Consider the following 21,317-nt stretch of genomic DNA (forward strand, 5'->3'; position numbering starts at 1 on the left):
GGATTAAACTCCCACATACGGAGAGGCCACCGCTGACATGTCAGGGTCCGGCGGACTAGCATTACTTGAACGACGTTCACAAGATTGATGCCCTTCTCGGTAAGGCTTCGGATGCGACTTTGCAGAGTCTGCACTTCATTGACGGATCCCCGGTCCAATCCCTTATTGATCCATGAAGCAAGCTGAATTGGAGGGCCGGGTCGGAATGCAGGCGTAGCCGCCCACTTGGATCCCCGTGGCTCGTTGATATAAAACCACCCCTGCTGCCATAGGTCGGAAGACTTGGCGAAAGATCCTTCAAACTAAACTGTGCTGGCAAGCTTGCCTATTATGACGTTGCCGCACTCTGCCTACTCCTCCTCTGTCACTTGCGGCCTCACGTCAAAGGTCTTGAGCCACAAACCAAAGTGCAGAGGAGTCCGGAGGAAGGCCTCACACGTGACGATAAATGTCGAAATGAGGAGAATAGAGTCCGGGACCAGATCGTGAAAATCTAGCCCATAGTAGAACATGAGCCCCCGGACGAAGGGGTTAAGCGCGAACCCTAACCCATGGAGGAAGTGGGATACAAATACTACCCTCTCACCGGATTTGGGGGTAGGAATAACCTGCCCCTTTGTGGGAAGCCGATGAAGGATTTCTGGGGTCAGATACCTCGCCGTGCGGAGCTCTGCAATATCCTCCTCCGTGATAGAAGAAGCCACCCACCGGCCTGGACAGCTGGATCCGGAGATGATTGGGGCTGGTGGAGATTGGAACCCGAGGGTTAGAACTCGAGGTGGCTGGGGTTGAGGAAGAAGCAAGCGCAAAGGAAAAAGACGAGACTGGGTCCCTATATAAAGACCCCAAATACTGAGCGTCTCCACCTAGGTCTCGAAACTTACCTATCCCCAAGGAGTTGTACCCAGGGGACGGTTGGGTTAACCACGGCTGCATTAATGAAAATCCCGTGAATAAGGGGACACGATCTCTGCTTTGACAAGACGTGCCAGTAAAACCGCGTCCCGAGACGTGGGGCGACATGCTAGCCAACGGCTGGAAATAGTAACCGGGCAGGCGTGATACGATGCCATAAACAGTTATCAGTAAATTGGACTCATGGAATATTATGTTCTCTGCAATTATATGCACAGGTCCGGATATACTAACTACATCCGAAGACTATTCTGGAGTTCGGAAGGAGGGAACCCGCCTTGCAATGCCGAAGACAAATCTGCGCGCCGGACTCCTCATCATTGAAGCCAGGTTCAGGGGCTACTGAGGGAGTCCTGGACTAAGGGGTCCTCGGGCGTCCGGCCTGTTATTCATTGGGCCGGACTGATGGGCTGCGAAGATATGAAGGCCGAAGACTATACCCGTGTCTGGATTGGACTCTCCTTGGCGTGGAAGGCAAGCTAGGCGACCAACTATGAAGATTCCTTCTTATGTAACCGACCCCATGTAACCCTAGATCTCTCCGGTGTCTATATAAACCGGAGAGCGTAGTCCGGATAGACGGATACTCATTACCATAGTCATACAGGCTAGACTTCTAGGGTTTAGCCATTACGATCTCGTGGTAGATCAACTCTTGTAACATTCATATTCATCAAGATCAATCAAGCAGGAAGTAGGGTATTACCTCCATAGAGAGGGCCCGAACCTGGGTAAACATCGTGTCCCCCGTCTCCTGTTACCATCGATCCTAGACGCACAGTTCGGGACCCCCTACCCGAGATCCGCCGGTTTTGACACCGACAAAGGGCACCATCTGCCTCACGATGTGGCCACAAGCCTGCCAGGTGCACCCTGGGTAGGGGGGCGCCCCTAGGGCTTGTGGCCCCCTCGGGCATCGTCTCACGTTGATTCTTTTTCCCAAAAATCACAAATATTCCAAAATAAATCTTCGTAAACTTTTATCACATTTGGACTTTGTTTGGTATGAATATTATGCGAAACAAAAAGCATGCAACAAACAGGAACTGGCACTGGGCACTGGATCAATATGTTAGTCCCAAAAATAATATATAATGTTGCCAAAAGTATATGAAAGTTGTATAATATTGGCATGAAACAATCAAAAATTATAGATACGACGGAGACGTATCAATTATTGATATGGGTTTTATGGTTTTTCTCTCTATTGTGATTGATTCCCCTCATATGATGTGTGAGTAATACCCCTAGGTGTGGGAGATGTAGGCGAGTGGTAAGATTGATATGTGCCTATCCTATACGTCGTCATTTGAATTTGTAGTAGTATGATCTATCTAGTATGTTGTTATACTGTGGTGAACTCTATGCGTGTTGTCCAACTTAAGGGCCCAGGCAACATGATCTCAAGACCTACACACGTAACACATTTTGTTTAGGAACTCTGTGACCTCTGACGTGACAGGTGGAGATATCAATGAGAACCGAAGAAATTATGAAATAACGGTGATCCATTGAACTTAATACTTGGTTCTGGTCTTATGACCTTAGTTGTGGAAATGACCACTCTATGGCTACGGTGAAGCAGGACCATAGAATGAAATGTAACACCTAGTGGAGGAGTTTCATAACTCTAGGGAAAACCGTCTACAGAAAGTTTATATCAAATACTATGAGTACAATACAAGGTAACTAGTATTACCGTTGCACTCGCACAATTCACATGTTCTTACCATGAAATGTAATCTCTCTGCACCTAATCTCTTCATTGCAGGAAACACCATTTACATTTTAAGATCTTGTTATTCACTTTTATTGGTTATTTAGTAGACACCTTTAAATCCTCTTTTTACTAGCATTTTTAGCTTATCGTTTCCCCAAGACTTTTACAGTATCTACAGAAGCTCAAGTAGTACTTCACACAAGAGTTGTGACACCTTGTGTGTGAAAGAAACGCCTCCATAAATAATCTCCTCTGCTCTTTATTGGGACGATTACTCATTCAAATACTTCTGCGAAACTGCTACACTAAGCTGTTTGGTCTACAGGTACCAGCAACCTCACAAAATGATAGGACCTTCAGTTGGACAACTGACTCTTGATGTAGGACGTGTGCCGGTCAAGATGTAATTTGGTTTGTAGCAAGCACGTCTCGATGGGTGACTTCCAGCGCACAAATTAATATCATATTTGGCCCCATCACAAATATATAGTTGTAAGCATTAAGACCTCATACCCATGCCTATTTTTATTATAAGTGTTCTCCTTCAGTTGCTTGATTTTGATCTGGTCAAAAGTTGGAATTGTTCTTTAACAGAAGCTTGTCTGAAACCCTAGTTTCAGGGACATCATTCTCCTCTGGGTTCGATAACTCAGAGTCGCCAATGGGAAAAGGCAAGAATTCTTTTTGCTCCATTTTCGGATCACCAACGTAAGTAATTAGAGGCGTATCAGAGGCCCTTTTTCAAAGTTGCTTCTAGTTGGTAGGGGGGCAATTCTTTGTAGCCGCGAGGTTTGGGCCACCTTATGCGGAAATCATCATGGCATTTCTAGCTGATGGTAGGAAGGGTGCAGGGTCACTATGAACAGGCAGAACTGTGTTTGCCGAGGATGGCTCGAAAGGGGCTTTCCAGGTCTACGACGTGGAAATCGAAGGTTTAAATCCTACGGTTTTCGGGGGTGCCAAATATGACACGGAGGTCGATTTGTCCGAAAGATTGAGCTTGTTGCCAGTGATGATTCCTTGGATGGGTGCACCATGTGGCTTGACCTGGGAAATGGGCATGCCCATCTTGTTGAGAACGTCGGCATAGATGACGTTGGCATCGCTTCTCCCATCTATCACTACCTAGGTGAGACGTATGCGTCCCACATAAGGAGCTAGGTCCAATGGGAGGTTGCCAATTCATTGAGGCTACCTTGGGTCCTCCTCGCAACTCGGGTCCGATTGCGAGTTTGCTCAAGGCAACTAGAGGCCACACCCTCTAGATCACTTGAGTCCTTTGGGGTCAGCAACCCTTTCATGTTTCAGAGTCGGGGGTTGGTCCGCCCCCTCCAGAGGGAGGATTTGGTTCGTATCCTTTGCCCCTATTCGCTTGAGACGCGTGGAAGGTAACCCACCCAACCACCTGCTCGAGGAGGAAATTACATTCCTTTGTGAGATGACGAGAGTTGGGCAATAGGGAGCATCTTTCGGTCGACAACGCACGTGTGCCTCATGGCACATCCTATTCGGATATTGGGATACTCCAACCTGCCACCCCCATGTCTTCACCATGTGATTCTACTATGGTCCTACCAAAGGCAGTGGAGTGGGGGTTCGGGCGCTCGCACGGGCCGAGCCATTGCTGCTGAAGCACAGATCACCGACATTGATGACCCGCAAGTATAGGGGATCTATCATAGTCCTTTCGATAAGTAAGAGTGTCGATCCCAATGAGGAGCAGACGGAAATGATAAGCGGTTTTCAGCAAGGTATTCTGTGCAAGCACTGAAATTATCGGTAACAGATAGTTTTGTGATAAAGTAATTTGTAACGGGTAACAAGTAACAAGTGTAAATAAAGTGCAGCAAGATGGCCCAATCCTTTTTGTGGCAAAGGACAAGCCTGATCAATTTCTTATATGAAGGAAAACGCTCCCGAGGACACATGGGAATTATCGTCAAGCTAGTTTTCATCACGTTCATATGATTCGCGTTTGGTACTTTGATAATTTGATATCTGGGTGGACTGGTGCTTGGGTGCTGTCCTTACTTGGGAAAGCATCCCACTTATGATTAACTCCTATTGCAAGCATCCGCAACTAGAAAGTATTAAGGTAAACCTAACCATAGCACGAAACATATGGATCCAAATCAGCCCCTTACGAAGCAACGCATAAACTAGGATTTAAGCTTCTGTCACTCTAGCAACCCATCATCAACTTATTACTTCCCAATGCCTTCCTCTAGGCCCAAACAATGGTGAAGTGTCATGTAGTCGACGTTCACATAACACCACTAGAGGAGAGACAACATACATCTCATCAAAATATCAAACGAATACCAAATTCACATGACTACTAATAGCAAGACTTCTCCCATGTCCTCAGGAACAAACGTAACTACTCACAAATCATATTCATGTTCATAATCAGAGGGGTATTAATATGCGTAATGGATCTGAACATATGATCTTCCACCAATTAAACCAACTAGCATCAACTACAAGGAGTAATCAACACTACTAGCAACCCACAGGTACCAATCTGAGGTTTGGATACAAAGATTGGATATAAGAGATGAACTAGGGTTTGAGAGGAGATGCTGCTGGTGAAGATGTTGATGGAGATTGGCCCCCTCCCGATGAGAGGAGCATTGGTGATGACGATGGCGATGATTTCCCCATCCCAGAGGGAAGTTTCCTCGGCAGAACAGCTCCGCCGGAGCCCTAGATTGGTTCCGCCAAGGTTCCGCCTCGTGGCGGCGGAGTTTCGTCCCGTAAGCTTGCTTATGATTTTTTCTCGGGCGAAAGACTTCATATAGCAGAAGATGGGCACCGGAGGGCCACTAGGGGGCCCACGAGGTAGGGGGCGCGCCCCCACCCTCGTGGCCAGGGTGTGGGCCCCCTCTGGTATTTTCTTCGCTCAGTATTTTTTATTATTTCCAAAAATAACTTCCGTGGAGTTTCAGGACTTTTGGAGTTGTGCAGAATAGGTCTCTAATATTTGCTCCTTTTCCAGCCCAGAATTCCAGCTGCAGGCATTCCCCCTCTTTATGTAAACCTTGTAAAATAAGAGAGAATAGGCATAAGTATTGTGACATAATGTGTAATAACAGCCCATAATGCAATAAATATCAATATAAAAGCATGATGCAAAATGGACGTATCAGACATCGTCAGCTACGAAGCTCCGACCTCCACAATGAAAGGTATGCCTGCTAATGAATGTGGTGGCTCGGAAGCGGTTCTCTGCCTCTTCGAATTTGAAAGGGGAGGGAGCCTAAGACCAGACCATGGCTTGCTGTGTGAGCATCGGTCCTCGAAGCTGATAGGGCCATCTCGATCAAATCGACCGGATCTATGTGCTTTGCCCCAACCTAGGATGCCAACTTATAGATGTTTTCATTTTGGCGTTGTCGTTGGAGAACACTGAGTTGATCGAAAGGAGCGAGCTTGGGCGGATCGAGATAGAAGGCAGAGACGTTGAAAGTTTGCCTAGGTCAAGGCCCTCCGGAGAGGAGGGAAGACCCTGCTTCAGTATTCACCGTCTTGTACTCCCCCCGTCCGAAAATACTTGTTAGAGAAATGGATAAAAATGAATGTATCTATAAATAAATATGTCTAGATACATCCATTTCCTCGACGAGTATTTCCGGACAGAGGGATTATTAAGTTGGTGGTTGCTGGAGACCAAGGTGGTCACGAGCGATATCGATGTTGTCGGCGTCCTGGGAACGGGGGTACCCAGACTTGCCTGCCTGCGGCCCATGACGTGGCTCCACCGACAGTCTGGTATGGCCCAACATCGACAGCAGCAACTCAAGACCCTCGCGAGGGGCCAAGCCTCGCGAGGCGGACGACACCAAGACCTCCCTGGGGGCGGCCTCGCTAGGCTGGCTCCCGAGGAGCGGAGATATCTATGCAAGGCGCACCTCGCGAGGTTCACATGATGTGAGCCATGACGACCAAGGCTAGGCGGGCGCCAGCGGGCGCAGCGTACTAGTTTCCTCTTTGGTGCTAAACAGGCAGGCGCAGGCGAGGAGCCCCGAGGCCTCAGGCAAAGGTTTCCATATCAGTGCAACAAGACCAAGACCAGCAGGACGGCAAGACGGAGGTCATCGTGGACCCAGGATGGCGTCACCACCAGAGCCTTTGGTAGGAGAAGACTACTTTTGTCAGGATAGCTTGTACTCGCTGTCCCCCTTCAAAATTGGCCGTTGTGGGATCCCTTCCCGCCTACATTTGGGAAGAGGACCACGGCCTCTATAAATAGGACTAGCCACCACCATAGGCAGGGGGCTCCATGGGATCTGACCATTCGGATCACCCTCACTCTCACCAGCTCAATAGAGCCCAAGAACACCTCTCCTCCTGAGGTTGTTCGCCCATTATACTGGTTCATCCTCAGCCCACGAGGCAAGCCACCACCACACACTGGAGTAGGGTATTACACCACAACGGTGGTTCGAACCAGTATAAACACTCGTGTCACTTGTTCCTTGAGTTCGTCGAGCTAGGTCGTGGATCGTTGAGCGAGCGTGCTAGAGAGAGAGAGTACTTCGTGCGCGCCAGAGTTCGAACCTTAAGGGTTTGCCGGAACCCAGAATCCGACATTTAGCGTGCCAGGTAGGGGTGCGCCGAAGCTTTCCCTCCATCGATCCACGCCCTGCCGTTCCGCCAGTTCCATGGCTGATGCTCGCTGAGCCCGTGCTGAGCGCCGAGCCGCTCTCAATGCTCGCGTCGCCCAGACGACGCCCGTTGGCAGGCCTACTCGTCGCTCTCCATCACCTACTGCCAACGCCGCCACCGGCCCGGCAGGGAACGAGCAGCAGGCTTCATCACTGGACCCCTCCGTGCGCCGGGACGGACGCACCGCCACCCCGTTGCTGACTCTGGCCGGTTCGTCATCCCACGCTCGTTGCGGACCTGTGGACGCGCATGCCACACTGATCACGGCGCACGAGCTCCTGCGCTACCGCCTAGTCGACGACCTCTACGAGGAGTGGCTGAACCGCATCGCCGAGCTCGTCAGCACCGTCGGGGGCTCTCCTGCACCGCCCCTCTCGCTGCCTCGTCCGCCTCCCGCCGCGGGCGACGTAGCTCGCGGAGCGCCTCCACCACCTCCATGTCAAGACGTTGCCCTCGCGCCAAGACGCGTGGCCCCACGGCGTGACCCACTGTGTAAGGCACCAGCGCGCGAAGAAGGAATCTGCCGGGAGGTCCCTCGGCCGGAAGAAGATGCTCCTGCACTCCCCGCACCACCACGTCAAGACCATGCACCACCAGCGATGGTGGCGCGTGGATACCAAGACCATGCTCCACCTCCACGACGGGCGTCAGTGACTACAGCAGGCTGCCACGCCTTCACTCCTAAGCTGCGTACGTTGTCTGGCCCAGGAAGTTCAAGCCTGACCTGCCTCTGCGCTACGACGGCACCCCCGACCCTGCAGAGTTCCTGCAGCTCTACGAGCTAAGCATCAAGGCGGCCAACGGCGACGAGAAGATCATGGCGAACTGGTTCCCCATGGCCCTCAAAGACAGCGCGCGCTCGTGGCTAAGGAGGGGTGCCTCTCCCTCCTCGAGCTTCCAGCCATCGACCCAGAAGACAAGAAGGCCAAGGCCAAGGACGTGAAGCACAAGGGAGCAGCCGTGCTCGCAGCCGAACCAGAGGTGAAGCGCGGCCGCGACCACCCGGAGTCATCCGAGGGCCGCCGCCCGTTCTGCGCCTTCCACAACGTGCACAGCCACAACACCAGCGACTGTCAGGAGCTCAGGGCCATCTACGATGGGCACTTCGGTCGATTCCCCCAGTGCAACGACTGAGGCTACGGCCGAGGAGGAGCATGAGGCGGGGATGCTGGGACGACCGCGGCCCCCGTCAGGACTGGCGCGACCAGCCTCGTGAGGACCACTGGAAGAACCAGCCTCGCGAGGGCGCCTGGAGGGACCAGCCTCGTGAGGACCTCCCTCAGGGCAAGGCCGACCTCCCTCCTCTACCACCACCACCCAGAAGGAACGACGATCAGGACGAGGGGGCTGGGGGCTTCCAGGAGCCGCGCGCCATCGCTTTCATCTTAGGTGGAGCTCAGGCCCCAGCCTCCCAGCGCGTCTTCAAGCAGTTAGCCTGTGAGGTGAACGTGGCTCTCCCCAGGCTCGAGGCCACGCGACCGCTCAGGTGGTCCAACTGCACTATCACCTTCAGCTCGGCTGACCAGCTCAAGTGTGCGGCAACCGCCGGCGCCCTCCCGATGCTCTGCTCACCCGTCATCAGCAACATCTAAGTCACCAAGACCCTCATCGATGGCGGAGCAGAGCTCAATGCCCTCTCCATTGACACGTTCGACCTTCTCCAAGTGCCATACGACCAGCTACCGCTGACCAAGCCCTTCTCAGGGGTGACTGACGGCTCCACCACCCGATCGAGCAGATCCGCCTGCCCGTCACCTTCGGCAAGCACAACAACTACCGCACCGAGCTCATCGACTTCGACGTCGCCCACATTCGCCTTCCATACAACGTCATACTCGGGTACCCGGCCCTGGCCAAGTTCATGGCAGTGACTCATCACGGTTACAACGTCCTCAAGATGCCAGGAAGCTGCGGCGTCATCACAGTCGCCTGCGAGGAAAAGGACGTGGTGTGCTCTCTCCAGTGCGCTTACCAGGCTGCAGCGGTCGAGGATCCAGGCAACAAAGGCGCCATCTACCCTCCTGAGGCCGTTCCCAAGAAGAAGAAGCAGCTGCTGCGCCAAGGGCCTCAGGAGAGCGGCGTCTCCAGCGGCACCACTTCAGGACCTGCGCACGCAGAAGGGGCGCCTCCCTCCCTCGCATAGGAAGGCGCGCCCTACGCCCTCCTCGGGTTGGGCTCGGGGGCTCTCCTCTGGAGGGCCACAGACCTAGCCAATGTCATGAGGGAGGCGCTCGGGCACCACGTGGAGGCATGCTTCACTGCACATTTCTCTCATGAGGGCACAAGGCATGGAGCGCCTGGTGCTCAGGAGTTCATCACCCAGGGAACCGAGAAGCTTCAGGAGGCAAGAGCCATACGCGGCGACCGTCGCCCACCACCCGGAACAGCTCCCCATCCTGGCATGGATGGTGGGCTGCGCGTCTGCATCGACATTCCATGGCTCAACAAGGCCGCATCCCAGGAGCGTTTCTGGCCATCTCACGCTGGCCGGTGTGAGGGCCCCCCTCACAGCTAAGTTCGCATGCCTTATAGCCTGTCGAACGCGGCTTTCACCTACAATCGGCTCATGCAGGGCGCCCTGGCGGCTCGCGAGGCCAGGCGCCAGGCGGTCCTAAGGGAGGAGGAGCCAGAACCTATGGGGTCTCCCGGAAACCGGCCACCAGACGACACCTAAGGAGCAACTTCTTCAGCACACGCCTTCAGCTGCTTCGAGATCTCTTCAGCAATTGTGCCAGGTGCCATTTTCCAGTTTATTCGGCTGGGAGCGCCCCTCTGGCTGCATTATTCCCAGGTTGCATGGGCCTGTCCCTGCGAAATGTATCTTTCTGCATCTTTAGTTTACCTTGTTGGGGGCGCCCCTCGGGCTGCATCATCCCCAGGCCGCATGGGTCCGTCCCTGTGGCATGTATCGTTGTTGCATCTATTTGAATTAGCATTACTTGCCCTTCCTGAGATGAGTTTATACCTGCTTGATTACACTTCGCGGCATCCTGCGTTGCTGGCCAATCTTCTGCTCATCCCGTGGCGAGGACTCCACATGCTGGCACGGCGCTTGTGCTCGGGTCCGTCCCTGCAATGCTGAAAACATGAGAGATTGAGCTCTGGCTCGCGGCCCGCTCCGCGCACTTCACCTCCCGAGATCCTCAATGCCTTCATCCTCTTGTGAGATGATTAGCGCCAAGGCGGCCCACGCGATTACGAGCTGTATTTCCCTCTTAGACTGACCCGCAGGAATCTCCGGAGCCTAACTATGGGTGGCCCTGCCGGCTCCCTCCTTTTTGTCATGCAATTCGCTTGCGCATTAAAGGGGGGGCTCCTGAGCATCGCGCCTCAGGAGCTCTTACTGACTCTCCAGCCCTCACCCCCTGGCCTTGACCACAGCATCGCGACCTGGCATACCGGCGGCGGGTGAGTCCTGCTCGAGGGTCGGGACCCGAGGACGCAAGGCACCTAGAAGAGCATGGAATAGGGAGGAAGCTGGCTCGAGCCTAACCTGGTAGCACCACCGTCGCAGACGCGCGAACCAGGCGCAACACAAAGAATCGACCCAAGATCACTAAGATAAGCCACGCGTTCAAGTCAGCCCAACGCTGTTACACATGATTTTTGGCTTTCGTTGACTTGCTTCGGCAGTGCCGCCCTCCTTTTCAGCCTTAGGAAGCTGCTTGCACGGCAAGGGGGACCTCTTGAGCATCGCTTCTCAGGAGCTCTTACCGGACCTTGGGTCGCTCACCTCCTGGCCTTGACCACGACATCGCGACCTGGCATACCAGCGACGGCTGAAGCCTGCCTGGGGACTGGGACCTGTCGGCGTAGAGCGCTAAGCTACCGCGAGAATGAAAAGGAGGGGGAGCAAGGCCGGAGCAAGACGCGCATCTGCAAACTTCACCACCTTCACCAACGCGCTTTCGCTTGGGCAACCTCGCCTCCCTTTCGGCCTTTGGGTAGCTGCTTGTGCGCTAAATGGGACCCCCCGAGCATCGCGCCTCGGGAGCTCTCACCAGACCTCGGGCCGCTCACCTCCTAGCCTTGACCACGGCATCGCGACCTGGCATACCAGCGACGGCTGCAACCTGCCTGGGGACTGGGACCTGTCAGCGTAGAGCACCAGGCTACCGCAAGGGACGCAAAGGGGCAACTAGCTGAAGCGGAATACGTGACCCTAACATTGGATAAAGGACTATATTGCATTGAGCGAAAAGCACTACAAGTTCTTTACACACCCCCACAGGGTTTGTCTCGATTCCTCGCAGGGAACAAAAGAAAGAAGAGGCCCTAGCTACGGCCGCCGACGCCATCATCAACGATGGGCCCCTAGGGTGGATGCCGACCCCTTCCAAATCATCGATGACGGCGAGCAGAAGCCGCCGCCGCGCTCCGAGCACGGCGAGAGCTCGGGGGCACGTAGCTGTCGTCGCTCATCTCTGGAGTCTCGTTAAGCTCAGGAGAGTTGCCGGACTCCTAGGAGCCGCCGCCGCTGCCGGAGGAGCTGTCGGCAGGACCAAGGACGGGCCCAGCACCTGCCGCTGCATGGTCTTGGAGGCTCCCTCCAGGGCAGCACCCCAGGCGGCGGCCCTCTTCGTCGAAGACCTTGAAGAACAGCGTGGAGGCGCCGTCATACTTGAAGTGGATGGCGAGGGCCCCTACCACACGGCAGGCGCGGGCGACCTCATCCCATCCGCGCGTCATGAAGACCTTGCGGGGGGACAACTTCAAGTTCCGCCCCATGGCAGGGGTATTGCACCCAGCATGGTGCAGCCACAGCTCAAGCAGTCCTCTCGGCGGCACCTCTTCGGCGAAATACCACGGGAGCTTGATCCATTTACACGGTGGCATCGCCTCCCATACCACGAACTCCCGCGAGGAGCCCTCGGCATGGCTTCATGGGTCGGTGGCCCGTGCGACCACGGCCTGGTCACCACCGCCGTGACGCGAGCAACGCGAGGCGCCGCCTCCTCCTCCGGAGCCATGCGCTTGGGCGTACAAGGGCAACGAATAACCAGGCGGAGGTCGCTCGCTCCAAGGCCTCGTCACCTCCGGCCTCACGCCGGTGCCGCGGGAGCAGCCGAGCCTCTTCTTCGGCGGAAGTGGCCCTTGCTCCTCGCGGGGGGCTTTTCCTTTCTCAGCAGCGGAAAACCTCCTTATCGGCGCCATGGGAGTTGCAGCAAGACGACGAAGCGAGGAGGAAGAAGAAGGAGATGAGCAACGGGGCTTCGCCCCCCTCCCCATTTATAGCCATCGGGAGGCCAACCGCCGGCCTCCACGATCACACGCAATGATGGTTTCTCTTCGGCATGCAGCTGGGTCTCGTCACGTCGCGGACGGTTGCCGAGGCAGCATGGGGAAGTGGAGATGCCCACGTCCAATCAGTCGCCACGCGTCGTCCAAGGCCGCAGGCGGTTGGGGCCCGGGGCGCTCCGCACTTGCCCCTTGGCTTTGCCTCGAAGCCAAGTTCGAGCGCGCCTTGGGCTCAGGGGCTACTGTCGGCGCCCTGGGAACGGGGGTATCCAGACTTGCCTACCTGCGGCCCATGACGTGGCTCCACAGACGGTCTGGTACAGCCCAACATCGATAGCAGCAACTCAAGACCCTCGCGAGGGGCCAAGCCTCACGAGGCGGACGACACCAAGACCTCCCTGGGGGCGGCCTCGCTAGGCTGGCTCCCGAGGAGTAGAGATATCTATGCAAGGGGCACCTTGCGAGGTTCACGTGACGTGAGCCGTGACGACCAAGGCCAGGCGGGCGCCAGTGGGCGCAACGTACCAGTTTCCTCTTTGGTGCTAAAGAGGCAGGCACAGGCGAGGAGTCCCGAGGCATCAGGCAAAGGTTTCCATATCAGTGCAACAAGACCAAGACCAGCAGGACGGCAGGACGGAGGTCATCGTGGAGCCCAGGACGGCGTCACCACCAGAGCCTTTGGTAGGCAAAGACTACTTTTGTCAGGATAGCTTGTACTCGTTGTCCCCCTTCAAAATTGGCCGTTGTGGGATCCCTTCCCGCCTACATTTGGGAAGAGGACCAGGGCCTCTATAAATAGGACTAGCCACCACTATAGGCAGGGGGGCTCCATGCGATCTGACTATTCGGATCACCCTCACTCTCACCAGCTCATAGAGCCCAAGAACACCTCTCCTCTTGAGGTTGTACGCCCATTGTACTAGTTCATCCTCAGCCCACGAGGCAATCCACCACCACACACTGGAGTAGGGTATTACACCACAACGGTGGCCCGATCTAGTATAAACCCTCGTGTCTCTTGTTCCTTGAGTTCGTCGAGCTAGGCAGTGGATCATTGAGCTAGCGTGCTAGAGAGAGAGTACTTCATGCGCGCCCCAGAGTTCGAACCTTAAGGGTTTGCCGGAACCCAGTATCCGACATATGTAGGCTACTACACTCCTCTCAGCCTAGCGGAGAGAGGGAGCAAGGAGAATGGTTGGTTGCCATAGGGTTTTGGAAGTTCCCTAGTCTTCCTTGTGGGAGGTAGATTACCATGTTACATTGAGGACAAATCCTAGCTTATCCTCTAGGGTTCTCAGTGTCCTTTGGGTTCCTCTTCTTTTGATCCCTACACTACAAAAAAAGACACATCCGTGACATTTTGGGCCGAACGAATTTTGTGTGTGTCATGCTTCTGACACTTCTATGACGATAATTGTGACAAAACCCGATATCATTATAGATGTGGTGGGCTCCTACTTCTATGACAAAAAATCATGACAGAAAATGGGCTTTTCATCCTGGGCGGGTCAGAGACACACCTGCATGACATTCTTTGGGCCGTCCATGATGGAAAAAATCATGGTAGAAGCAAGGGCGAGGATATTTTCGGGGAGTTCCTGATTATGGTGGGTTGTCGGGGCCGAGTGATGCACGGAGGTTTACGCGTTTCTCTCGTACACATATGCACGCGTGTGCGAGGCGTTGCGCTCTAACTGAACCCGAGCGAGGCATTGGGCTCTAACTGAACCTGAGCAATTGCACTAGCTACGTTACTGAACCCCGATCGTTCGCTTGCTGTTAACTGAACCCGAGTGATTCCTTCGCTACTGCTGCTAACTGAAGCCGATCAAAGCTGCCTCTTGATGAATAGTTTCTGGTGGGGTTGGATGATCGGGATCCCATGGTAGTAGAGGCCATTGCCGCTGGATGAACAGGACCCTGATCGAGGAGGCCGGTGGAGGGTGGATGAACAGGACCCCGTGGAGGCTCCATGAATAGTAGCCGGTGGAGGGTTGATGAACAGGACCCCGTGGAGGCTCCATGAATAGTACTGGTGGATGGTTGATGAAACAGGACCCTGTGGAGGGCTAGTTGAACAGTAGCCAGTGGAGGCTGCATGAACAGGACCCCGTGGATGAATAGTAGCAGGTGGAGGCTGGAGGAAGTCGACGGTGGATGAACAGTGGCATGTGGAGGCTGGAGCAAGGCAGTAGACGGTGGATGAACAGGACCCCGTTTCGACCGTAGGCGCTCCAACACAAGTCCGTTTCCTTTGTTTTGTGGTACGCCACACCCCTCCCGATCAACAGGACCCCGTTTCGACCGTACGTGGTCGAACACAAGTCTGTTTCCTCTGTTTTGCGGTACGCCAGACCCTTCCCGATGAGCAGGACCCTGTTTCGACCGTACGCGGCCGAACAGAAGGCCCGTTTCCTCCGTTCTGCGGTACGTCAGACCTCGTTTCGGCTATTCCATCCAAGCCGGTTAGCTCCTGATAAACACAACATATTTCGCTGCCTCCCGATGAACACAATGCATTCCGTTGCCTCCCCATGAACACGACGCAGTTTCTCCGTTCCGACCCAGCCGGTTGGCTTCCGATGAACAGGACGCCGTTGCTGCCGTTCGTGGCCTCTCCATGTACACGAGCCCTAGTCATACGTATGCACGAGTAAGCGTTCGAGACCCCGCCTGTATGTACGTACGTTGCCGTATTTTTTGGCATCTGGCTGTACATACGTGTACACGGTTTTGACTGGACTGCCTGAACTTCTACTGCTCCTTACTCGACCACGGTTCATCATGGCACACAGACCGATCGACCGGTATGTACACAGACAACGCTACGTACGCTTCGACTGGGTGGGTCCCAGCTGTCAGGGGGGATAAGGATGCACTTCCTTGTGTGCGAAGATATAGCTGGTGGGTCCTAGATGTCAGGGGGAAGAATCTTTTTTGCCTGTAATAAGGACGCACTTCCTTGCGTGCGAAGATGTAGCTAGTGGGTCCCATCTGTCAAGGTGAGAAAACTTTATTTTTAGGATAAAAAGGATGCAGTTGCATGCATGCGTCCATGGGCGTGGTGCGTCCCCACTGTCAGCCGCTCCACGTACAGTCGTCTTCCGATGACTCTTGTTTGTTGACCACGTTGACCACACCGTGCAGAGTGCACCAAGCCGGTGGATGATGGCGAGGCCCCAGACTGGATGCCCCGGAGATGGGGAAGAGACGGCAGTGGAGTCGCAGACGAAGAGGAGTGGGAAACTTGAATGGTTTGGGTGCGGGGTGGTCCTACACTCGGCAGAGAATAACAGGAGGTGCGGAGGAGTGGAGGGATGGCCTGGCCGTCGGCGGGGTAGCATTTCACTGCGAGGCATGCAAAACAGCGCCGCTGGACGCCGGAGGCTAGAACAGGCGGTCCCGGCAGCGCTGGGGGAAGAAGACGAGAGATTGAAGAAGAATGTCGACCGTTGGATGTAAATCGAACGCCTTGCTTAGGCTTCGACCTTTGTATTTTTATTTTTTGCGAAAGTGCTTAGGCTTCGACCTACTGGCCCACATGTCAGCCAGTCCATTTGGTTTTTAGTCCATTTGGTGGGCTGGGTGAAACAATGATGTAGCATCTATGCAGCTCGTTTATATATTATGGTAGAATTTAAAGCCCATTTGCATTTTTCTTGAAATCCGCAGACTCGCTGGGCTGGGTGAAAATCTCATGTTGGGCTTGACGGAGAAATGTTATAAACACATAAACACATGATTGCACGTCTATTACTGCATTGGTCAGTAAAATCTTTGCAAGCTTATGTACGCAATCACTGGGAGTTAACTTGCCAAGTTATATATAAACAATTATTATTTTTATTTTATAAGAACTTTCGATTTACGAAATAAAATATCATTTTAATTTGATGAGTTAATAGGACATGGGTATTATTATTTTTTAGGCTAGACGTGGGACAGTTGAGCTGGTTCTAGGGAAAAGTACTAGGAGAAAACTCAGATTACATCGAAAAAGAAAGTGGGACAAAATTCAGATATAGGATTAATGAAAACACAAAATAATGGAAGTCGGAAGGTCTATAAAATGGTTGGATGAACGACGGGTTTAACGGAACCTGATGTTGTTTCTATTATATATATATGTAATAAAATAATATATAAATATAAATATATATATATATTATTATAGAAGGGAAAACATAGGTTCAGTTTTGCATTCTTCTAGAAAAATAGAACAGAGTTGTGCGTCGTCTTGAAAAAACAAACATAACTTGGGCTGCTGATGTTATAGACAACCTAGGCTCGGAGGCCCAGAGGCCGCTTGATACCTGTTGGATCCAAAAGAAGTTGAAACATGTCGTGGGCTGCCCATGTTAAACAACAAAACCTAGGCCATGGACCTGGTGGGCCCGGGACTGTCAGCCTCTTGACGAACAGCCGTCTCCCGATTCCTCTTGTTTTGCTGACCATGTTGGGAACGACAGACGGCGGCGCCGCGGCGAGAGCACCAAGGCAGAGGACAACACCGAGACCTCAGACCAAACGAACCGGAGCGGGGGAAGATGCAGGCGGAGGGGAGTACGAGGGTTGACTTGTTCGGGTGCAGGGTGTGCCGGTGGAGCTGCCGCCGCTGTATAATGTGTGGGAGTAGAGGGATGGCCTGGCCAATGCCATAGGCTATGATGGGTCGCCGAGGCGTGCGCGGCAGCACTGCCAGCCACTGTATAGGAAGAGGACGAAAGATTGAACAAAATAAAGAAATGCAAATGGATAGGTGGTTGGTCCCAGATGTCTGTGTACGAGACCTGTTGGGTCCACCTGAGAAGGGGAATATGTTGGGAGGAAGGAGATTCAAAGCACGGCAACCGAGTGAGCTAGTTACATACATAAGCAAATAGCCACTAAAAAAGCAAACAGGTTAATGGGTTATTTGAAGAAATATTTCGGATAAAACAGATAATTAAGACACATAGGCTAATGCATGAAACACTCAGATGATAAAGGTGCTTAAACAGATAAAGTACAACATCTAGACCTTCCTGGCACGCTTGATCATGACGTTGCGACTGTTCGTGTACTCATCGGTTACGGGAAGCAGACACGCCCTCATGTCCAAGATCCACCTGTATAGGTCGTAGCATGCGTATGCGTCCTTAGCCGCATAGGTTATGTAGGCTAGATTCAGAGGTACCTCCCACGTGTTCAGGTCCTTGGTATCGTTGTCTTCTTTCATGTTGGCGTAGCAGGGGTCGATGATGGTCTCGACGAGGTCAACCACGGAGTCCTTCTCCTGCCCGCTACAGATGATCTTGTATTGCTTTTGGATGTCGACAAGCCTGTTGTACCAGATGGCCGAATCGTCACGTTATTCCTTCTCTCCGCCGCAGCGAAGGTGCAGTCTGCGCCGCTGATGAAATGACCGAATGCTTCAGAACCTCTGATGGCCCTACAATACTGGTAGACAAGAGCCTCGCCCCGCACGCATAGCTGGGCGATGGCGAACCCCTGGTCCCTATCAGGAGACGAATGGATGGGGACTAGGTCTAGTCCTGCGACCTTGTGCTTTCTCGTCCTGTAGGTACTGCTTGAAATCGACGAGGCAGAGCTTCACCGAGTCCGGATCGTTGGTGTACATCACATTCAACTTGGTGCAGCCATGGGGCTGAACGGTGAACTCAAGGCTGAACTCCTTGCTGAAGTCCATATCCAGCACGCTCACCCCTCGGATCGCCATTGGAGTCTCTTGAAGTGAACGAGTGGGTAGGCGGCGGCAGTAGTTCGTTTTTCAGCTCTTGGGGAACTGGATTCAACAGTAAACTGAGTGTGTACAGGCGACAACAGTTACTACCCCTCCCTCACCTGTTGCACGCCCGACAGAACATGCACCCTCGGCGCATTCAAACGCCTCCATTAAGAAACCTATTCCGGCCACACGCCGTTTCACGAGCGGGTCCGTATTGGTACTATAATAACAAGTGTTAGTGGTTACTTTACTTAAATTTAATTAGCTTTAATTAAAATTTATTCTTAAAACAAGCAATGCATTGGCTCGTTCTATCAGTGCCACGGGATCAACATGCACAACAGTTAGAATTATTATTCTAAGAACGCACATGATCAGCACATTTGTCGCACTTTCACACAGGTAATACTACCAAGTTTGAACTGTTTGTTATGGTTGTTGTCCTCTGCATCATCATGCCGTGTTTCCCAGCTTGCAAGATTCAGAACCAACAAATAAGATTCAAATAATAAGTACAACAAAGATGCCTACACATCTCATTGATTCCCAGCTTGCAAGATTCAGAACCAACAAATAAGTTTCAAATAATAAGTACAACAAAGATGCCTACACATCTCATTGATTCCCAGCTTGCAAGATTCAGAACCAACAAATAAGTTTCAAATAATAAGTACAACAAAGATGCCTACACATCTCATTGATTCCCAGCTTGCAAGATTCGGAACCAACCCATTAGAGCCTTTTGATAAACTAAATATCAGGATTAAATACATCTTGCACTACTGCAGGATGCTGCTAACGCGACACTACGATCAGAGACCCTTCGACAAAACGGTGTGCGATGCAATAATCGCAAACGGTGATGTGAAAAAACCATCAAAAAGGTGCAAAACGCTTGCGATGGAGGATGCATCAAACACGGTTCATATTTTAGTTGCGTGTGCGATGTAGGGCATACGGTTCAGTTCAATTAACTATTTGCAATGAGGAGGAACAAAAGAAACGGGCAGCCAGATGAAGGTGTGTGCGATATACATCATACGGTTCACTCGGATGAACTGTTTGTGATTAGGCAACACAAAAGAAACGGTCAGCCAGATCAAGGTGTGCGCGATATACAGCATGCGGTTCACTCGGATGAACTGTTTGGGTTGAGACAAGAGAACAGAAACGGTTCAATATAACAAGATGTGTGTGATACGCGGCAAACAGGTTTGTAATCAGAAATGTGTGCGAAGACCGATAATAACACAGATGGTTGCTGCTAATAAGACATGTGTGTTGTGCTATGGGATTGCATACAGAACAACAACAACAACACACACACACACATATATTATACACACACACACACACTTATAAGGACATGGTTGCATAACCAAATTAAACATCCACTTACATAGGTGGCTACTACAACCATGGCATTTGCACACACCAAAGTAAACTACTGAAGGAAATATGCCCTAGAGGCAATAATAAAGTTATTATTTATTTCCTTATATCATGATAAATGTTTATTATTCATTCTAGAACTATATTAACCGGAAACATAATACATGTGTGAATACAGACAAACAGAGTGTCACTAGTATGCCTCTACTTGACTAGCTCGTTGATCAAAGATGGTTATGTTTCCTAGCCATAGACATGAGTTGTCATTTGATTAACGGGATCACGTCATTAGGAGAATGACGTGATTGACTTGACCCATTCCGTTAGCTTAGCACTCGATCGTTTTGTATGTTGCTATTGCTTTCTTCATGACTTATACATGTTCCTATGACTATGAGATTATGCAACTCCCGTTTACCGGAGGAACACTTTGTGTGCTACCAAACATCACAACGTAACTGGGTGATTATAAAGGTGCTCTACAGGTGTCTCCAAAGGTACTTGTTGGGTTGGCGTATTTCGAGATTAGGATTTGTCACTCCGATTGTCGGAGAGGTATCTCTGGGCCCACTCGGTAATGCACATCACTATAAGCCTTGCAAGCATTGTAACTAATGAGTTAGTTGCGGGATGATGTATTACGGAACGAGTAAAGAGACTTGCCGGTAACGAGATTGAACTAGGTATCGAGATACCGACGATCGAATCTCGGGCAAGTAACATACCGATGACAAAGGGAACAACATATGTTGTTATGCGGTCTGACCGATAAAGATCTTCGTAGAATATGTGGGAACCAATATGAGCATCCAGGTTCCGCTATTGGTTATTGACCGGAGAGGTGTCTCGGTCATGTCTACATAATTCTCGAACCCGTAGGGTCCGCACGCTTAACGTTACGATGACAATTATATTATGAGTTTATATGTTTTGATGTACCGAAGGTTGTTCGGAGTCCCGGATGTGATCACGGACATAACGAGGAGTCTCGAAATGGTCGAGACATAAAGATTGATATATTGGAAGCCTATGTTTGGACATCGGAAGTGTTCCGGGTGAAATCGGGATTTTTCCGGATTACCGGGAGGTTACCGGAACCCCCCCGGTAACTTAATGGGCCTTAGTGGGCCTAGGTGGAAGAGAGGAGAGGAGGCCAGGGCAGGGCCGCGCGCCCCTTCCCCCCAGTCCGAATAGGACAAGGAGAGGGGGGCGGCGCCCCCCTTCCTTCCTCCCCTCCACCTCTTCCCCCTTTCTCTCCTAGTCCAACATGGAAAAGGGGGGAGTCCTACTCCCGGTAGGAGTAGGACTCCTCCTGGTGCGCCTCTCCTCTAGGACGGCCGAACCCCCCTTTGCTCCTTTATATACGGGGGCAAGGGGGCACCTCTAGACACAACAATTGATCATTGATCTCTTAGCCGTGTGCGGTGCCCCCCTCCACCATATTACACCTCGATAATATCATAGCGGTGCTTAGGCGAAGCCCTGCGTCGGTAGAACATCAACATTGTCACCACGCCGTCGTGCTGACGAAACTCTCCCTCAACACTTGGCTGGATCGGAGTTCGAGGGACGTCAGCGAGCTGAACGTGTGCTGAACTCGGAGGTGCCGTGCGTTCGGTACTTGATCGGTCGGATCGTGAAGACGTACGACTACAT

The sequence above is a fragment of the Aegilops tauschii genome, chromosome 4 (genome assembly GCF_002575655.3).
Source record: "Aegilops tauschii subsp. strangulata cultivar AL8/78 chromosome 4, Aet v6.0, whole genome shotgun sequence".
NCBI classification, from domain to species: domain Eukaryota; kingdom Viridiplantae; phylum Streptophyta; class Magnoliopsida; order Poales; family Poaceae; genus Aegilops; species Aegilops tauschii.